Genomic DNA, 20,825 nt, shown 5'->3' with positions numbered 1-20,825 from the left:
CACCAGATTCGAGTCGTCGTACACCATCAAGCGCCGGATGCCGAGTGAGATGGCCATATGCAACCCATAGGGGAGCGCTTCATATTCAGCCTCGTTGTTGGAGGAATCAAAATGAATCTAGAAAACATAGTTGAGCTTGTCGCCTTTTGGGGACACCAATACCACACCAGCACCGGACCCATTAACATTTTGGAGCCATCGAAGAACACAGTCCAGTGTGTCGAGTGAATTTGAGCTAGGTGCTGTTGTTCCACCCACTCGGCCATGAAATCTGCAAGCGCTTAAGACTTGATAGATTTCTTTGCCTCGAACTTGATGACAAAATATAACAGCTCGATGGCCCATTTAGCAACGCGGCCATATGCGTCCCAATTGTTAAGAATCCCTAACAGTGGGGCATCGTTCATGAGTGATACTGAATGATCTTGAAAGTAAAGTGCCACCTTCTTTGCTGATAAATATATTCCATAGAGGAGCTTCTCATAATGAGGATACCTTTGCTTCGAAGGGGTCAGTACTTCAGAAATGTAGTAGACTGGGCGCTGGACTTTGAAAGCTTTGCCTTCCTCTTCTCGCTCGACAATCAGAACTGTGCTGACGACTTGATTAGTAGCTGCGATGTATAAGAGTAGGGGTTCTTTGCTGTACGGAGGAACAAGCACCGGCTGGGTGGAAAGTAGGGCTTTTAGCTCGACAAATGTTGCTTCTGCCTTGTCATTCCACTCGAACACATCATACTTTTTTCATGAGTCGATATTGAGGCAATGCCTTCTCACCGAGACGAGAGATGAACCGACTTAATGCCGCCAGGCAGCCATGAGCCTCTAGACATCGTGCACACACACATGGCTTTTCATTCGGACGATGGCGCCGATCTTCTCGGGGCTGACATCCATCCCACATTTGGAAATGAGGAAACCGAGTAACTTGCCGCCAGGGACTCCGAAAGTGCACTTAGATGGATTCAGTTTGATATCATACTTTCTCAGGTTGGCGAATGTCTGTGCCAGGTCAGTTAGTAGGTCAGAACCTTTGCGAGACTTGACCACAATATCATCCATGTATGCTTCGACATTCCGACTGATTTGATTGAGCAGACACTTCTGGATCGTACGCATGAAAGTGGCGCCTGCATTCTTCAAACCAAAAGGCATGGTGATATAGGAGAAACACCCGAAAGGGGTGATGAAGGCCATTTTTATTTCACCTGGACCAAATAGACGGATATGATGGTAGCCAGAATAGACATCAAAAAGGATAAACGCTCACACCCCTCAGTCGAATCGACAATTTGATCAATGCGGGGGAGCGGAAAGTGATCTTTCGGGCATATCTTATTAATGTTCTTGAAATAGATACACATACGAAGGGACCTGTCCTTCTTGGGGACCATGATGACATTTGCAAGCCACTCGGAGTGGTAGACCTCGAGTATGAGCTTTGCCTCTAAGAGTCGAGCCACCTCCTTGCCGATTGCTTCCCTCTTCTCCGCTACAGACCGACACAAATGCTTTTTAACAGGCTTTGCTTTCGGATCCACTCTCAATCGGTGCTCAGCCAGTTCCCTGGGCACACCCGACATGTCAACAGGCTTCCATGCAAAGATGTCCGAGTTCTCACGGAGGAACTGGATGAACTCGGCTTCCCATTTGCTATCGAGTGTTGTTGATATGATGGTCGGGGAAGCATTAGCATCCGTCAGGTGGATGTTCACTTGTTTGACTTCAGCCGCCGACTGAAAAGCGGACTCAGAAGCGGGCTTCTTGGAGCGCATCACATCAGCAGGGTTGGTGTTCTTCCGGTATTCCTCTAGTTCAACCACAACCATCTCTTGATCAGCGATCTTAGAGCCTTGTTGCAAGCACTCCTCGGCTCTCTGTCGATTGCGTGTGACTGTGATGACTCCCTTGGACCCCTGGCATCTTCATATTGAGATACACATAGTATGGGATGGCCATGAAACGTGCATAAGCGGGGCGACCAAGGATGGCATGATAAGCATTCTGAAAATCCATAACTTCAAAAGTCATTTTCTCCTTGCTAAAGTTCTTGTCCGTGTTGAATACCACATCCAGCACAATCTAGCCGAGTGACTTGGCCTTTTTCCTAGGGATGACCCCGTGGAACTGTGTACTGCTTTCACTCAATCGCGACATTGGAATGCCCATTCCTTTGAGGGTTTCTGCATACATGATGTTCAACCCACTCCCACCATCCATCAAGACCTTGCGAAGACGAAATCCTCCCACAACTGGGTCGACCACTAAAGCTTGTCGACTAGGGGTAGCGATGTGAGCAGGAGGGGATGGTCGGAACTGCCATCTTGACCTCTTTGTTAATGACCTTCGATCGACTTCTGCTCTCTACATCATCAAAAATCATCAAGGCGGCGTTGATACTCGGAAAATCTTCCTTATCTTCTTCACCCTCCTTCTCAGGAGTCTTCTTACTCGACGAAGTATCTTTGAACTGTTGGATCAACAACCTACACCGATAAGTGGTGTGTTTGGGAAATATCAAATTGCCATCTTCATCTTTCTTCGTGTGGATTACACACGGTAGATCCAGAACATCTTACTGATTCTTAGACTTCTTTGGGGGGAAATTGCCCTGTGGGGTTTCCCATGAATTTTCCTTGTGCCACCATGGCGACTGCTTTTGCTGGAGTGGAACCATCAGCCTTGCGCTTCTGTTTCTGATTGGAATTGCCGCCAGCATCATTGTCGACTACTTTTCCTTTACCGCTGCGGATGCAGTCTTCTTCTTCACCATTGGCGTATCGTGCAGCAATCTCCGTCATCTTGCTCATGGACATGTTGCCGGTATGACCGAACTTCAAAATAGCTCTCTGTACCTGACACCAGCTTTGAAAGCGCAGACTGCCTGGTGCTCGAAAACATTCTCCACCGTGTGATGAAGGGTGGTCCAATGCTGGATATAATCTCTCAAAGATTCATTCGGCTTCTGTACGCAAAGCTGCAACTCAAGCAAACCAGCAGGACGCTTGCACGTGCCCTTGAATGTTTTGATGAACACTCGGGCGAGATCCTCCCAGCAATAGATGCTAGAAGGAGCCAACTGATTCAGCCATGCCCTGGCCGAACCATCCAACATGAGAGGAAAATGCTTCATGGCGACATTTTCGTTACCTCCACCAATCTGCACTACCATCCAGTAGTCATCAAGCCATGTTTCAGGCTTAGATTCTCGTGTGAACTTACTTATTCCAGTCGCCAACCTGAAGTTGGGGGGGATATCAGCTGAATGGATTGCTCTACTAAAGCACTCAGGGCCAGAAACTGTTGTGCCTCTTCCACTCGGACGATCTCTGTCAAAACCATCTCTATGAGCTCTGCCCCTATCAATCCTCCTCTGCGTGAGTACATTTCTCGCATCAAACCCAGGACTCCGCTCATCACCGAACGGGCGCCTATCATCGTAGTTTCAGGACAAATATGTACCACTCCTTAGAGGAGAATGCACCCGACGACGGTCATCACGGTGGTACCGGGGAGCAAACTGGTTTCGGCCCTGATTTGTGTGTTGATTCTCTCGGTAACCTCCGTCTCTGCGACGTTGAGGTGACCCTGGACTGAAAACTGAACAAACTATATCTTCTTTGGGGTGAATTACTGTGCAACCTATTGAGCGACTGTGACACAGCTGAGTTTTGTTGCTGCGCTGCTTGAAGCAAAGTATGAATCTGCTCTAAGCCTCTACCACCTCTGAATCTGACGGCTGAATGGAATCTGCTATCTTCGCGGCAACTGCAACATTTAGTACCGGAGTACGAAGTACCTCGACGTTGTTTTGTGGTCCACTCGAAAAAGCTATCGCTGATGCCGACTAGAAACTGGAGGACGGCGGTGGGCGTGTCCACTCGACAGTTCTCCAACTTTGCGCTCACCGTGACCGAACCTAGGCGGGCTCTCCAGTGAACCCGCCATGAAGATCTCCGCCGCAGGATTGCAGCTCTCGCACTCGGAAGGAACATCAGACTGATCTGACACCGAGTGGATCGCGCCCCAAAGAGGTTGAGCAGGCTCGATTGCAGCAATCTACGGAGATGACAAAGATGACACCTGGTGAGCTACTGCGTCTTTCACCCATCGCTGAAGTCATGAGTGACCAGATCGCTTGAGACGACGAGCAGCAGAGTGAACGGTCGACACTGGAGTCGACGACTGCTGAAGGATTACACCGCATGAGCTTGCACGAAAGTTCGTCGCCTCGCGGATCAGGAGCGCCTCGATGTCGAGAGGTGCCTCCTGAAGCCATGCCGAGTCATCGACAACGAAGACGAGCGCGCCGAAATGGATCTCGCCGCCCAAGAACGAATCGAAGCCGAAAGACATGACGGAGAATGAAAATCGCAAAGTTGCCGGAAGTCGCTTAGACGTGTACCCCATGCTGGGCGCCAACTGTCGTGTGAATGAACCTGATAGTAGAGGAGTATGGTACGAAAGGAGAGGGCGGAGTCCTAGCTATGGAAAGCTTGTACGCAAGATGTATGAGTTCAGGCTCCTCTTCGTGGAGGTAACAACCCTACATTTCAGTGCTCAGGAGCTCTTGCAGTGTGGAATGTGTGTTACAAGGGGTGCGAACCCTTATGCGAGAGGGGAGGGGTGGCTTATATAGAGTGCGCTACCCCTCGTCAAGGCCCATGCATCTAATGGTTTGATCAATGTAGTTTAAAGGTGTACATTACTGATAACGTACGTAATTAATGTTACTTATGACGACTAGCCAAACGCTCACCTGTTGGCATCCTTGGAGTGGCTTCTGGTCTTCTGCGTCGACTGGCTTCTTCCGAGTGGAAGTTGGTTGTCGAGTGAAGGGGAAAATCCTCCGAGTGATTTCTTACCGAGTGACTCAAACGCTATGGCTATCCAATCGGAATCTTCCTTGTTGCCTTCAAGACTTTAATGAGGTACCCTTAGGTAGGACATCTAGGTCAGGCATGTGACTCTACCCTAGGTACATATCCCCATCATATTCCAATAGCGAACACTATGCCCCCAGGTCTATTCACTTATATATTTATGAAAGCTATCATTACATTCCTGTTCTTATTTACCTTTTTTTCTATTTTGCAATTTACAATTATCTACACAACTCACTTGCTTGCAAAGAACGAGATCAAGGGGATTGACAACCTTCTTGTCGGCGTTGGGTGCAAGTTGTTTCTTCTTTTGTGTGCAGCCGCTAAAGATGGTTTAGGATTGACATTCCTATTGGTTCGATAAACCTTGGTTTCATAACTCAGGAACATACTTACCCACATTATGTTGCGATAACCTGTTCCTTGATACGTCTCCAACGTATCCATAATTTTTCATGTTCCATGCTGATATTTTATCATTCTAGGATACATTTTGGGCATTTGTTTACCAATTTATAATATTTTTGAGCACTAACCTATTGACCCAATGCCCACTGCCAATTGCTGTTTTCTACGTGTTTTTGGCTTTTTAGGTTTATTGTACCAAACTAAGTCCAATTACCACAAAACTTTTTGATTATTTTTTTGGACCAAAACAATACCTTGAAGCTTCAGAGGGAGGCCACGAGAGCCACGAGGGGCCCACAAGACAAGAAGGCACGCCACCAGGGGATGCGCTCTGATGGCCTGTGCCTCCCTTGGGCGCCTCCCGATGCCCCTCTCTGGCCTATAAGTTCTCTTTTGCCCTAAAAACATGAGAGGAAGTCCTAAAACACTTTTTCCGCTGCCGCAAGTCTTTGTTGTGACGGAAGGCCATCTAGAGATCCGTTCTGGCACCCTACGGGAGGGGGTATCGACCACAGAGGGATTCTTCATCAACCTTTATGCCCACACCATCATGTGTGAGTAGTACACCACAAACCTATGGGTCCGTAGGCACTACCTAGATGGTAATCTTTCTCTCTTTGATCTTCAATACCATGTTCATCGCATCTTTGCTTTGATCTATCCGATGTAGTCACTATGTATGGTGTGTTTGTTGGGATCCGATGAATTGTGGGTTTATTTTCAGATTATTCATTATAAATATTCGTGTCTCCTATGATCTTATATGATCCTTATGTGCACGATCATTATAGCTTCATAATGCTCTCCAATCTATTGATGTATTTTGGCCAACTAGATTGATATTTCTTCGGTGGGAGTAGTGCGTTGTAGTAAGTTCAACCTGGCGAGTTTCTATATCCCAGTGACAGAAGGAGACAAGACGCGTCTTTGTGTTGTTGCTACTAAGGATAAAATGATGGTGTTGATTCATATTGATTGAGTTTATTTTGTCTACATCATATCATTGTTCACCATGCATTACTTTGTTTTACTTAATACTCTAGATACATGTTGGATAGCGGTTGATGGGTGGAGTAATAGTATTATGTGCAGGTAGGAGTCGGCCTATTTTCTTATGGACGTGATGCCTACATACACATGATCATTGTCATGAAAATCGCATAACTATCCGCTTTTCTATCAATTGCCCAACAGTAATTTGTGTACCCATGATATGCTACTTCTATTAGAGATGCCACTTGAGAACCCTAAGTCCCCCGGGTCTATTCACTTATATATTTACAAACACTTTCAATACCTTGCTGACATTTATTTGCTTTTATTATATTTTGTAATTTACAATTATCTACACACCTAATTTGCTTGCAAATAACGAGATCGAGGGGATTGACAACCCTCTTGCCCACATTGGGTGCAAGTTGTTTGTTTCTTTGTGTGGAGCCGCTGAAGACGGTTGAGGATTGGTATTCCTATTGGTTCGATAAACCTTGGTTTCATAACTGAGGGAAATACTTACCCACATTGTCCTGCTATAACCCGTTCCTCTGCACAGAAAACCCAACGCAAATCACAAGTATCAGGAAGGATTTCTGGCGCCGTTGCCGGGGAATACCATCACCAACTATCAAGTAACTTCGCAGACATTTTCATTCACCGGTCTATCTTTTTGTTTGCTGGTCTATTTAGTTTGTGTCATAAAAAATAAAAAATAAAAAATATTTATCTTTGCTTGATACTAGTTTACTTCCTTTGCTTGTTTTGCTTGCTCGAAAGTTGCTATCATGTGTGATTTTGAAGTTAGTGGTGTTTCCGCCACTTGTGCAGAAGCCCTTGAGCTTCCAACTTCACCTTGTGCTAATAATACTAAAAGAAATTTTGATGAAGTTTCTAAGGAAAAACTTGATACCCTTGCGGATGATGATCCTTCTAAAAGTGAACATGTTATGCAAACTAAGAAACTCCGCATAGGTAGTGGAAATATTATTGGTAAAACTGCGATTCAAGATTTTTTCACTTGTGCGGGATCATTACCATTTATAGGAGGTTCCATTGTTGCTATAAATACAAGTTATGCGGATGCTATATCTTTGCTTATAGTACAATTGGAAAGACAATTTGTCCATATGCATACTTTCATACAATGGTTGTTTCTGGAATTCTCCAATACCAAGAAGCTCCTACTAAACGTCTATCCCCCATATTTCTTGTTCAAGAATTTAATAATATTATGCAAGAGGATAGAGATATATTTTCTCATTATAGGGTTAACGGTGAGTGCCCACCCATAGAAGGAATTCTTTATGAGTTGGAAGGTATAATAAAACTAAGATGCACACACTATGTTGGTTAAGATGAGAACCGTAGAAAGAAGGTTCCACCTAATGTCCTAGTTGATAAAATTTCTATACATAATGATCAAGTTTCTATACTAAAACTTGGATTTGGTTATGATCTTGAGAGAGAATTAAGAAAATATCTTTATCAAAACTTATACAATGAGGAGTTGACTATTACTTACGAAAAACCTAAAGAGGAGCCTCCTATTCCTTCCGAGATAGATCTTTCAGACCCTTGTATTGTGAAGTTTAGTCCCTTTAATTATTTTTGTCTTCCTATTAGGAAGATTTCTTCCTAAATAGGGAATATTACTATAACATGATGGATCGTTCCCATGATTATTACAATACTTGATACTATGCATTATGCCTAGCTAGGGGCGTAAAACAATAGCGCTTGTTGGGAGGCAACCCAATAGTTATCTTAAATATTTTGTTTTTACATTGTGTTTGGTTGTGATAACATGATGGTTGCCTCTCTAATGACTTTGTTTTTAAGTTTTAGTTAGTGTTTGTGCCAAGAAAATCCTTTGGGATGATTTGTATGATGAGTAGAATTGATACGATGCAAAAAAAATACTTTGACGTCGAGTGCATGAATTTTATGATTTTGCTGGAACGTCGTGTTAAGATGAAATTTTTAAATAGTACTAATATAAAAATTCTACATGTCGTCCTAATTTTTTGTAGAATTTTTTAAGTTAGAGAAGTATGGAAATTAAACATATCTTTACAGACTGTTCTGTTTGAATCAGATTCTGTTTTTTGCATGCATAGTTTGCTTGTTTTGATTATGCTATGGATTGTATCAGGGGGTTATAAGCCATGGATAAGTTATAATACAATACCCTATGCTAAAATTAAATAAGAACTAAATTATAACAATACCTAAAAGTATTTGATATGTTGCTTATACTAACGGATCTCACGAACTTTTGTTGAGTTTTGTGTGGTTGAAGTTTTCAAGTTTTGCGTGTTATCACGATGGACCACGAAATAAGGAGAAGAAAGAGCCTAATATTGGGCATGCCCAAGGAACCCCAAGTAATATCCTAAGGAATACTCAAGTGTCTAACCTTGGGGATCCCCCGGAAGGCATCCCCTCTTTCATCTCAATCCATCGGTATGTCGCTTGGAGCTACATTTTTATTCATCACATGATATGTGTTTTGCTTGGAGCATCGTTTGCTTTAGTTTGCTTTTTAGTTTGCCACAATCATCGTTTGCTAGACACACCCATTTGAGAGAGATACACCTTGATCATGATCTGCTAGAACACTCTGTGTGCTTTACTTATATCTTTTGAGCTTGGCAGTCGCTCTAGTGCTTCACTCCTATCTTTTTGAGCACGGTGGCGTGTAGATTTTATAGAAATAATATTCTCTCATTCTTCACTTATATTTGTTTGAGCTCTGAATAAATAGTTACGGTAATTTGCATGGGTCATAAGACTAGTCCAAAAATAATAGGTATTCAATGGATGATAATAAAAACCATCATGTAGCACATATAGATAAATTTTGCGTTAATGACATTGATGTAGTAGTATGGAAAAGGTGTGAGTCCATAATTGTTGATTGGTAGAAGTGTCGATAGTAAGAGGTGCTGACTTGTTATTCATCCACAAAATTAAAAGGGCACGGTGATGTCGCATTTCTATTCCTCATTGAAATCCTAGTGTTGTTTCGAGTCGAGGGCGCGCGATGGTTAACTCCTACCAACCTCCTCCCTCGGGGCATGCGGGGAGTGCTTTGATTTGTGATAAAACTAATAAAACTTTACAATAAGTATACGAGTTCTTCACGACTAATGAGATACCATGTACATACACACCTTCACCTTTCCATATTTGCTAGCCTCTTCGGTACCGTGCATAGCCCATTCTCACCTCGAGCATCGGTGCAACTTTCGCTGGTGCATCCAAACCCCGTGACATGATACGATCTGTTGCACATAAGCCTCATTATATCTACCTCAAAAAATCCACCATACCAACCTATCATGGCATTTCCATAGCCATTCAGAGATATATTGCCATGCAAATTCCATCATCACTTCGCATGACTAGTTCGTTCATCATCATAATGCTTTGCATCATCATATAGAGGCGATATAGTATTCATGGCAAAGCCATCGTTCATCATGTTTTTGATACATGTCACGCTAGATCATTGCACATCCTGGTACACTGCCAGAGGCATTCATACACAGTCATAAGTTCTTATCAGTTCTTCATGTTGAGTTGTAAGTATATAGAAGTGTGATGATCATCACTATTAGAGAATTTCCCCGGTGAGGAAAAAATGGGGGAGGCTAAATGATCCCACCATATATTTAAAAAAAATGGGGGAGGCTAAATGAGCCCACCATATATTAAAAAAAATGGGGGAGGCAAAAAGAAAAAAAAGAGCCCACCATCAAAATAAAAAATGGGAGAAAAATAGAGAAGGGACTTTGCTACTATCCTTTTCCACACTTGTGCCTCAAAGTGGCACCATGTTCTTCATATAGAGAGTCTCCTATGTTGTCACTTCCATATGCTAGTGGGAATTACCTTTTTATAATAACCTTGGCTTGTATATTCCGATGACGGGCTTCCTCAAATGCCCGAGGTCTTCATGAGCAAGCAAGTTGGATGCACACCCACTTAGCTTTAGTTGAGCTATCATACACTTATAGCTTTAGTGCATCATTTGCATGAAAATCCCTACTCCTTGCATTGACATCTACCGATGAGCATCTCCGTAGCTCATTGGTACGCCTAGTTGATGTTAGACTATCTTCTCCACTTTTTACCCCTTTGATACCTACCATCATACTCTATTCCACCTATATGCCATGTCCAATGGTTCCAAGCTCATGTATTGCGTGAAGAATAAAAAGTTGGTGCATATTGAAAAAGTATGATCCAATTGCATGACTTGGGCACCGTGGTGCTTAACATTTGTATTAACGTGGTGAAGATGGATCCATGCCTTGCTAATATAATAAGATGGATAGGGGTAAACACTCTTTTAGGATTGTATACTTTGAAAATCAACGATTTTGTTTCTTATACTTATAAATATTGCTATATTGCTGTTATTAATTCATCGTTTCTCGATGATCATAATTAAATGGATAGCATGTCAAAATCAAAAATTCTGTTTTTATCATTTGTTTAGCAATTTATATTATTTTTGAGCACTATCCTATTGACCCAGTGCCGACTGCTAGTTGTTGTTTTCTGCGTGTTTTTGGCTTTTTAGGTTTACATTACCAAACGAAGTCCAATTGCCACAAAAAAATTGATGATTTTTTCTGGACCAAAACAAGACCTAGCAGCTTCGGAGGGAGGCCAGGAGAGCCACGAGGGGCCCACAAGCCACCAGGGGCGCCGTGATGGTTTGTGCCTCCCTCGGGTGCCTCCCGATGCCCCTCTGTGGCCTATAAATTCCTGTTTACCCTAAAAACATCACATGAACTCCCGAAACACTTTTTCCACCGGCGTTATCTCTGTTCCGGTGGGAGGCCTTCTAGAGATCCGTTCCGACACCCTGTTGGAGGGGGATCGATCATGGAGGGCTTCTTCATCAACCTTGCTGCCCTCACCATGATGTGTGAGTAGTCCACCACACACCTACGGGTCCGTAGGAAGTACCTAGATGGAAATCTCTCTCTCTTTGGTCTTCAATACCATGTTCATCGCATCTTTGTTTTGATCTATACGATGTAATCACTATGTATGGTGTGTTTGTTGGGATCCGATGAATTGTGGGTTTGTGTTCAGATTAGTCATGATAAATAGTTGAATCTCCGCTGATCTTATATGATTCTTATGTGCATGAAAATTATAGCTTCATAATGCTCTATGATCTATTGATGTAGTTTGCCCAACTAGATTGATATTTATTCGGTGGGAGTAGTGCGTTGTAGTAGGTTCAACTTGGCGAGTTTCTATATCCCAGCGATAGAAGGGAACAAGATGTGTCTTTGTGTTGCTGCTACTAAGGATAAAATGATGGGGTTTATTCATATTGATTGATTTTACTTTGTCAACATCATATCATCTCTCACCAAGCACTGCTTTGTTTTACTTAATACTCTAGATGCATGATGGATATCAGTCGTTGGGTGGAGTAATAGTAATAGGTGCAGGCAGGAGTCGGCCTATTTTCTTATGGACGTGATGCCTATATAAAAAATATCATTGTCGTGAAACCGCATAACTATACGCTTTTCTATCAATTGCCCAATAGTAATTTGTGTACCCATCATATGGTAATTCTATGAGAGATGCCACCACAGAAATCTACGGCCCCCGGGTCTATTAACTTATATATTTACAAACACTTTTAATACCTTGCTGCCATTTATTTGCTTTTATTTTATTTTGCAATTTACAATTATCTACACACCTCATTTGCTTGCAAATAACGAGATCAAGGGGATTGAAAACCCTCTTGCCCGCGTTGGGTGCAAGTTGTTTGTTTCTTTGTGTGCAACCACTGAAGACGGTTTAGGATTGGTATTCCTATTGGTTCGATAAACCTTGGTTTCATAACTGAGGGAAATACTTATCCACATTGTGCTACGATAACCTATTCCTCTTCATGAAAAACCCAATGCAGGTCACAAGTATCATTCCTCTTCACGGGAAACCCAACGCGGATCACAAGTATGAGGAAGGATTTCTAGCGCCGTCGCTGGGGAATACCATGATCAACTATCAAGTAACTTCTCACAAATTTTCATTTACTTTTTCTTATTTATATTTTCTGTTATATTTAGTTTGTCTCATAAAAAATAAAAATACAAAAATACATATCTTTCGTTGTTAATAGTTTAGTCCTTTGCTTGCTAGTTCACTTGCCTATTATGCTATGTTTATCTTTTGCACACAAACATACGGAAAGTAAATACAAAAATAAAGATAAATGGATCCTCGTCCACTTGATAATCTTTTCAAAAGACCCGATTATGTTGAGAAAATTGCTAGTGAGAGTGCACTAGATTATATTAATGATGTCTTGCTTGAAAATCATGAATCTCAAAATTGTGAAACTAATAAAGTGATTCATGATAGTTCCTTGAATGAAAAGCATGATTGCCATGTTGTTATTATAAATTTTGTGAATATCAGTTGTGCTAATGATCATGATTGGGGTGATAATGATGATGTTGCTTGTGATATTGATAATGTTATGATTCATGATGAATTTATTATTGATTATCAAATGTGCAACACTACTAAAAGTGGGTTTGGAAGAGCGACAACGTGTATCAACAACACAATCTACCAAGATGGACACAACGCAGTTACTAACAAGCACAAGTAAGTTACACAAACTTACTTGAGCTATATCACACGACAAGTAGGTGAACAACACAAGATACTAGATCACACTATATCACACGATATATCAAGGGCTGCAAGTATGCACGTGTGGATATAGAGGGTATGCTTGAATGATTAATCTTGTACAAGAAATAGCCAACACAATATAATGAGCACAAACAATATGCAATGTATGTATGCTCAAGTAACACAAGTAAACCACAAGTAAGAAGTTAGGGTTAAGGATAACCAAGGTCACTGAGACGAAGATGTATCCCGATGTTCACTTCCTTGGAGGGAAGCTAGTCACCGTTAGAGAGGTGGATGTTACCACGAAGGCACACCAACGCCAAGAAGGCTCACCCTATTCTCCCTTTGATATAACACCACGAAGGCGTTTCTCAACCACTAGTGGTAAGCCTTTGAGGTGGCTTCCAAACCCTCACAAACTTTTTCGGGGGGTAATCACACGAATTGATTCCTTTCCGAAGGACTCCTACCGCCTAGGAGTCTCCAACCTCCAAGAGTAACAAGATCACAGGGAATGCTCAAAACTTGCTCAAATCTCAAATAGCTTGGGTTGAGAGGAGGAGAGGGAGACGATCTATCTTTTGATTGGAACAACTCTCAAAGGGGCTCACAAATGCTCTTGGGATCTAAGATTTGATGTGAGCAAATGTGTGTGAGGTAGAAGTGTGTTCTTATGAGGATAAGGCTGTGTTGGGAAACCCTCTCACGAAGTGGGAGGGGGGTATTTATAGTGGGGAGAGAAATACAGCCGTTGGGGATACTTTAAGTCACACAGGGTCGGGACGTCCGACAGTTTCCGGAAGTCCGAGCGTCCGCGAGGGGTCGGACGTCCGACATGGGTCGGTCGTCCGAGGCCTGTAGATATGACTGAAACTATTTTGAATTAAACAGCGACCGAACGTCCGGAGAGGACCGGAAATCCGAGTTATACGACTCAACTTCTTCTCGTGGTAGGTTCCGGATTTCCGAAGGGGACGGACGTCCGGCCCTCGGACGTCCGGAGGGAGCCGGAAATCCGAGTTATAGAGCTCAAGTTCTTCTGGTGCAGGACTTCGGATTTCCGAAGCCTGTCGGTCGTCCGACCCTTGACCGACCCTCGGACGTCCGGAGGGAACCGGAAGTCCGAGTTATATGGCTCAAGTTTCTCTGGTGCATAGTTCCGGAATTCCGAAGATGGTCGGATATCCGGGCCTCGGACGTCCGAAGGGAGCCGGAAGTCCGAGTTATATGGTTGTGATTTCTCTGGAATAGGATTCCGGATTTCCGAAGCAGTTGGTCGTCCGGCCCTCGGACGTCCGGAGGAAGCCGGATGTCCGAGGCACTGGTTCTGTTTTCAGATAACAGCAGAGCAGTGGAGATGTGGTTTGAGCAGAACAGTGGAGATGTAGTTTGAGCAAGTTCATCACAAAACCTGTGATCCCCTCTTAATAGTGTGGGATCCCTAAAGACTCAAGAATCATAAAAAGGGGTACTGATGATCCATACTTGAGTGTATACTTTTATTCGCTGATCATCACTCCGCACAACTAACGTCAAAGGAACTGATACCTTTGAGTTAGCCCTTTCACTTGAGCTTGATGTTGCTGTTCCTTATTGGCTCAAATTGAAAGCAAGACATGATGAAGTCTTCAAGTAGCTCTCCCATACACAATGTGGAAAGCCTAGCTTATGTATTCATCTTCATTTGTCCACCATGTGAACATCCACAAGAATCAAGCATGTAGTTCCCAGGAATGCTTATCTTGATCTTGTCCTTGTTAGCTAATGAGGTTCTCCCTATCAACACATGATCATTGAACATTGTTTCAATTATATATTCGTGCTGATCCACTTGAACTTGCACACCACAATCTTGATGACGATCACCACTTGACATCATCCTTCATGAGTTGTATGAGATCTTCCTTTTGACGCAAGCCCAACGGAAGCACACCTAACCCCCACATAGGAGTCTCACAAAGACCATGGGTTAGTACACAAACACGTAATGGACAATGCTTACCATACCATGGGATCACTTGATCCCTCCCGGTACATCTTATACGCTTTGTGTGTTGATCATCTTGATTTACTCTTTGTCTGAGATCTTGATCAACCTAGTGTCTCTATGACCATTCTTTGGATAATACCTTGAATAACATCTTGGTCATCATATAAACTCCTTGAACCCAACAGATGGACTTCAAGAAGTGCCTATGGACAAATCCTATAAATATAACTTAAGGCAACCATGAGTCCATAGGAATTGTCATCAATTACCAAAACCACATATGGAGATATATGCTCTAACAATCTCCCCCATTTTGGTAATTGAAGACAACCACTTCAAGAGAGTTTATATAAGGTAATAAGCATAACCAAGCGCACACATACAAGGTAATAATGCATGTGTGCAAGATGTAAATGCTTACGCAATAAAAGCAAAACCCTCTAAACATATCCAAAGTAAACTCTCTAAACTTCTCCCCCATTGGCATCGATTGCCAAAATGGACGAAAAGTTTAGAAAGCCAAAATAGTAGGTGTCCTCCAAAAAGTGTGTACTTCTTCGCAAATGAGTGCAGAAAAATACACAAATACAATGATAAGTAGTTGGAGGAAAACAAACTATATTGAGGACCCAAAGATTGCAAATAAAAGGATCGTATGCCACAAAGACATACAAAGATAGAGGCAAGCAATCAAAGGATTCTAGATGGAACAAACAATCATATGGTCCTTCGAACCACATGAATAAAAGATATTATGATAAAGGAAACATAGTGCTTTATCAAAAACTAGAGAAGCTCCCCATGATTTGTGCACTAATATGAGATTTTTGTATTTGACACAGGTGCACGAAATAGGATCGTTGCTCGTGAAAAGACCTCGACGACGCCTAGAGGGGGGGGATAGGCTATATAAATATTCTTCGGATTTGGCTTGAACCTAATGCGGAAATAAACTAAGAGGGTACTTGTCAAGCACAAATCCTAAATGCACTAGGCACTTCAACGTGTATCAACAACACAATCTACCAAGATGGACACGATACAGTTACTAACACGCACAAGTAAGATACACAAACTTACTTGAGCTATATCACACGACAAGTAGGTGAACAACACAAGATACTAGATCACACTATATCAACACGATATATCAAGGGCTGCAAGTATGAACGTGTGGATATAGAGGGTATGCTTGAATGATTAATCTTGTACAAGAAATAGCCAACACAATATAATGAGCACAACCAATATGCAATGTATGTATGCTCAAATAACACAAGTAAACCACAAGGAGTTAGGGTTAAGGATAACCAAGGTCACTGAGACGAAGATGTATCCCGATGTTCACTTCCTTGGAGGGAAGCTAGTCACCGTTAGAGAGGTGGATGTTACCACGAAGGCACACCAACGCCACGAAGGCTCACCCTATTCTCCCTTTGAGATAACACCACGAAGGCGTTTCTCAACCACTAGTGGTAAGCCTTTGAGGTGGCTTCCAAACCCTCACAAACTTTTCCGGGGGAAATCACACGGATTGATTCCTCTCCGAAGAACTCCTACCGCCTAGGAGTCTCCAATCTCCAAGAGTAACAAGATCATGGGGAATGCTCAAAGCTTTCTCAAATCACAAATAGCTTGGGTTGAGAGAAGGAGAGGGAGACGATCTATCTTTTGATTGGAACAACTCTCAAAGGGGATCACAAATGCTCTTGGGATCTAAGATTTGGAGTGAGCAAATGTGTGTGAGGTAGAAGTGTGTTCTTATGAGGATAAGGCTATGTTGGGCCATCCTCTCACGAAGTGGGAGGGGGGTATTTATAGTGTGGAGTGCAATCCAGCCGTTGGAGGTACTTTAAGACACACAGGGTCCGGACGTCTGACAGGGGTCGGTCGTCCGAGGCCTGTAGATATGACTGAAACTATTTTGAATTAAGCAGCGACCAGACGTCCGGAGAGGACCGGAAATCCGAGTTATACAACTCAACTTCTACTGGTGGTAGGTTCCGGATTTCCGACGGGGGTCGGACGTCCGGCCCTCGGACGTCTAGAGGGAGCCGGAAATCCGAGTTATAGAGCTCATGTTCTTCTGGTGCAGGGCTCCGGATTTCCGAAGCTTGTCGGTAGTCCGAGCCTTGACCGGCCCTCGGACGTCCGGAGGGAGCCGGAAGTCCGAGTTATATGGCTCAAGTTTCTCTGGTGCATAGTTCCGGAATTCCGAAGCTGGTCGGATATCCGGGCCTCGGACGTCCGGAGAGAGCCGGAAGTCCAAGTTATATGGCTCTGATTTCTCTGGTATAGGATTCCGGATTTCCGAAGCTATCGGTCGTCCGGCCCTCGGACGTCCGGAGGAAGCCGGATGTCCGAGGCACTGGTTCTGTTTTCAGATAGCAGCAAAGCAGTGAAGATGTGGTTTGAGCAGAAAGTGAAGATGTAGTTTGAGCAAGTTCATCGCAAAACCTGTGATCCCCTCTTAATAGTGCGGGATCCCTAAGGACTCAAGAATCATAAAAGAGTACTCATGATCCATACTTGAGTGTATACTTTTATTCGCTGATCATCGCTCCGCACCACTAACGTCAAAGGAACTGATACCTTTGAGTTAGCCCTTTCACCTGAGCTAGATGTTGTTGTTCCTTCTTGGCTCAAGTTGAAAGCAAGACATTTTGAAGTCTTCAAGTAGATTTCCCATACACAATGCGGAAATCCTAGCTTATGTATTCATCTTCATTTGTCCACCATGTGAACATCCACAAGAATCAAGCATGAAGTGCTCAGGAATGCTTATCTTGATCTTGTCCTGTCCACCATGTGAACATCCACAAGAATCAAGCATGTAGTGCTCAGGAATGCTTATCTTGATCTTGTCCTTGTTAGCACATGAGGATGTCCTTATCACCACATGATCATTGACAATAGTTTCAATGATATATTAGTGCTGATCCACTTGAACTTGCACACCACAATCTTGATGACGATCACAACTTGACGTCATCCTTCATGGGTTGTATGAGATCTTCCTTTTGACACAAGCCCAATGTAAGCACACCTAACCCCCACATAGGAGTCTCACAAAGACCATGGGTTAGTACACAAACACGCAATGGACAATGCTTACCATACCATGAGATCACTTGATCCCTCCCGGTACATCTTATACGCTTTGTGTGTTGATCATCTTGATTTACTCTTTGTCTGAGATCTTGATCAACCTAGTGTTTCTATGACCATTTTTTGGATAATACCTTGAATAACATCTTGGTCATCATATAAACTCCTTGAACCCAACAGATGGACTTCAAGAAGTGCCTATGGACAAATCCTATAAATATAACTTAAGGCAACCATTAGTCCATAGGAATTGTCATCAATTACCAAAACCACATATGGAGATATATGCTCTAACAATCTCCCCCATTTTGGTAATTGAAGACAACCACTTCAAGAGAGTTTATATAAGGTAATAAGCATAACCAAGCGCACACATACAAGGTAATAATGCATGTGAGCAAGATGTAAATGCTTACGCAATAAAAGCAAAACCCTCTAAACATATCCAAAGTAAACTCTCTAAACTTCTCCCCCATTGGCATCGATTGCCAAAATGGACGAAAAGTTTAGAAAGAAAATATAGTAGGAGGTCCTCCAAAAAGTGTGTACTTCTCAACAAATGAGTGCAGAAAAATACACAAATACAATGATAAGTAGTTGGAGGAAAGAAACTATATTGAGGACCCAAAAGTTGCAAATAAAAGAATCGTATGCCACAAAGACATAAAAAGATAGAGGCAAGCAATCAAAAGATTCCAGATGGAACAAACAATCATATGGTCCTTCGAACCACATGAATAAAAGATATTATGATAAAGGCAACATAGTGCTTTATCAAAAACTAGAGAAGCTCCCCATGATTTGTGCACTAATATGGGATTTCTGTATTTGACACAGGTGCACAAAATAGGATCGTTGCTCCCCCAGAATTTATAAAACACACAACGAGTGCAAGAGGATAGATGAGACAATAAGCATATCAACTGCACAAAACAAATGGTTGAGCAACATGTAATAGAAGCAACTTAAGAATAGGCTCAAACAAAGTAATGTGTATGAGTCATGGCAAAGCACTAGAGAGGACTAAGATAAGGATGAGCATTACTCATCAACATAGTCTTGATGAAATGAGATACAAAGTGCAAGACATATCATTCCCACACACACATACTAGAAAATGGGTTCACAAGCTCACTAATAAACAAAATAAGAACCAATGCTTGTGACAACCCATTGTGAAGATAGGAAGTAAGAACCTTGTCAAGAGGAGGGATACTAATTGAAAATGGCAAAACCCTCATCAAGACAAGCATGAGGAAAAATAATCTTCACGGCCAAAGAGTGCATGAAGATGTAGGAAAATAAGATACGCACTCAAAACAAATCCTTTCACGAAGCCACCAAAAACTGAAAAAGGAAATGTAACGATGGACGTGAAAGAAAAGAGGATATCAATTAGAGATGTAACTTCTCTCATGTGTAAAAGATTCTAAGTAGAAGACAATCATGATGATATATATCCACAAAGAAGGATGTACACACGAAATGGTTACAAGAAGGAAGAAAGTAGATATCCAAAAGGAAGTCATAAATATATCAATGAGATCCTTTGCTTGGAAGCATAGCACATGGCCTAATATTTTCTTATTTTACAATATGAACTTCCAACATACGAACATCAAAGACATCCCAACTAGTAGTAAGACATCATCGTTCGGATGCTTTGAGAAAGCAAACAAGTACTACGAGAACAAATCAAGAGATTCATGCCATGATGCAACCTGGAAAAGAAAAGACAGGTTGGGTCCTTTGCAAGAAAGGAATGCATGAAGTGGATACTTGTTACCGAGACAACATTGGATTGATGTAGTAGATAGTTGTTCTTTGATCATCCTAACTTGGCTCCAATAATCACATGGTCTCAACACCTTCCTTATAGGTGAGCCGAGCATCCAATGCATCTCCAGTTGTTCCTGGAACAACAAAACAAACAAAATGGTGCCCAAACTCATTGGGACCAAAGACTTAGAAAACCAGAAATACATAGTACAAACTCCACATTCATATGTGCATATAGATATGAATTTTAATTTCATGCACACTTTAGCCAATTTATGACAAGGTGGAGTTTCCCCTATATATTGGGTCAAAGAAGGAAAGCAAGCAAAAGAAGTTGTATATAGTAGCTAGATACGCATGCTCAAGACTCTCAAGAATCAACTCAACACAAAGTTGATAAGTCACCAAAAGACAAGGTGTCAAGTGATAATAAGATCCTAAAACAAAAGAACTATCACTTGAAGGATATCAATTAAAAGATACCTCAAGGAATGAGATATCCATTGACACATGCCAAATAGAAGGCAACAAGAAACCAATTGAAGGAAAACAAACACGAGGTATCTAGTTTCCAAAAGAGAGCTAGGTTCTAACAAACCAAGCCCTCGACAAATTTTCATGATGGCACAAAGCATCATAAAGAGCAAGACTTGCCTCCCATCAACACATACTTGATGGGGATGAAAAGATTTTATGATGGGTGAATAAAGAGAGTGTTCTAAAGAAAATAGGATAGCTCCCCCAAGGGACGTGCATTATATAGAATTTGCATTTGAATACAAAACGCACACGATGGGATCATCACTTTCTCTATATCTATAAAAACACTAGACATGTTAAAATAGATCCATAAGAGGCAAGGAAGACAAACGAAACACAAAATTCAATGTAAAGACGATTAGCAATTCCTATCACATGATGGGAATACCAATTGTCAAGGACAAGAAGTATTTTGGAAGTGATACTCAGTGGTAG

Source organism: Hordeum vulgare, chromosome 5H, assembly GCF_904849725.1.
Source record: "Hordeum vulgare subsp. vulgare chromosome 5H, MorexV3_pseudomolecules_assembly, whole genome shotgun sequence".
Taxonomy (NCBI): Eukaryota; Viridiplantae; Streptophyta; class Magnoliopsida; order Poales; family Poaceae; genus Hordeum; species Hordeum vulgare.
This window is presented reverse-complemented; position numbering follows the sequence as displayed.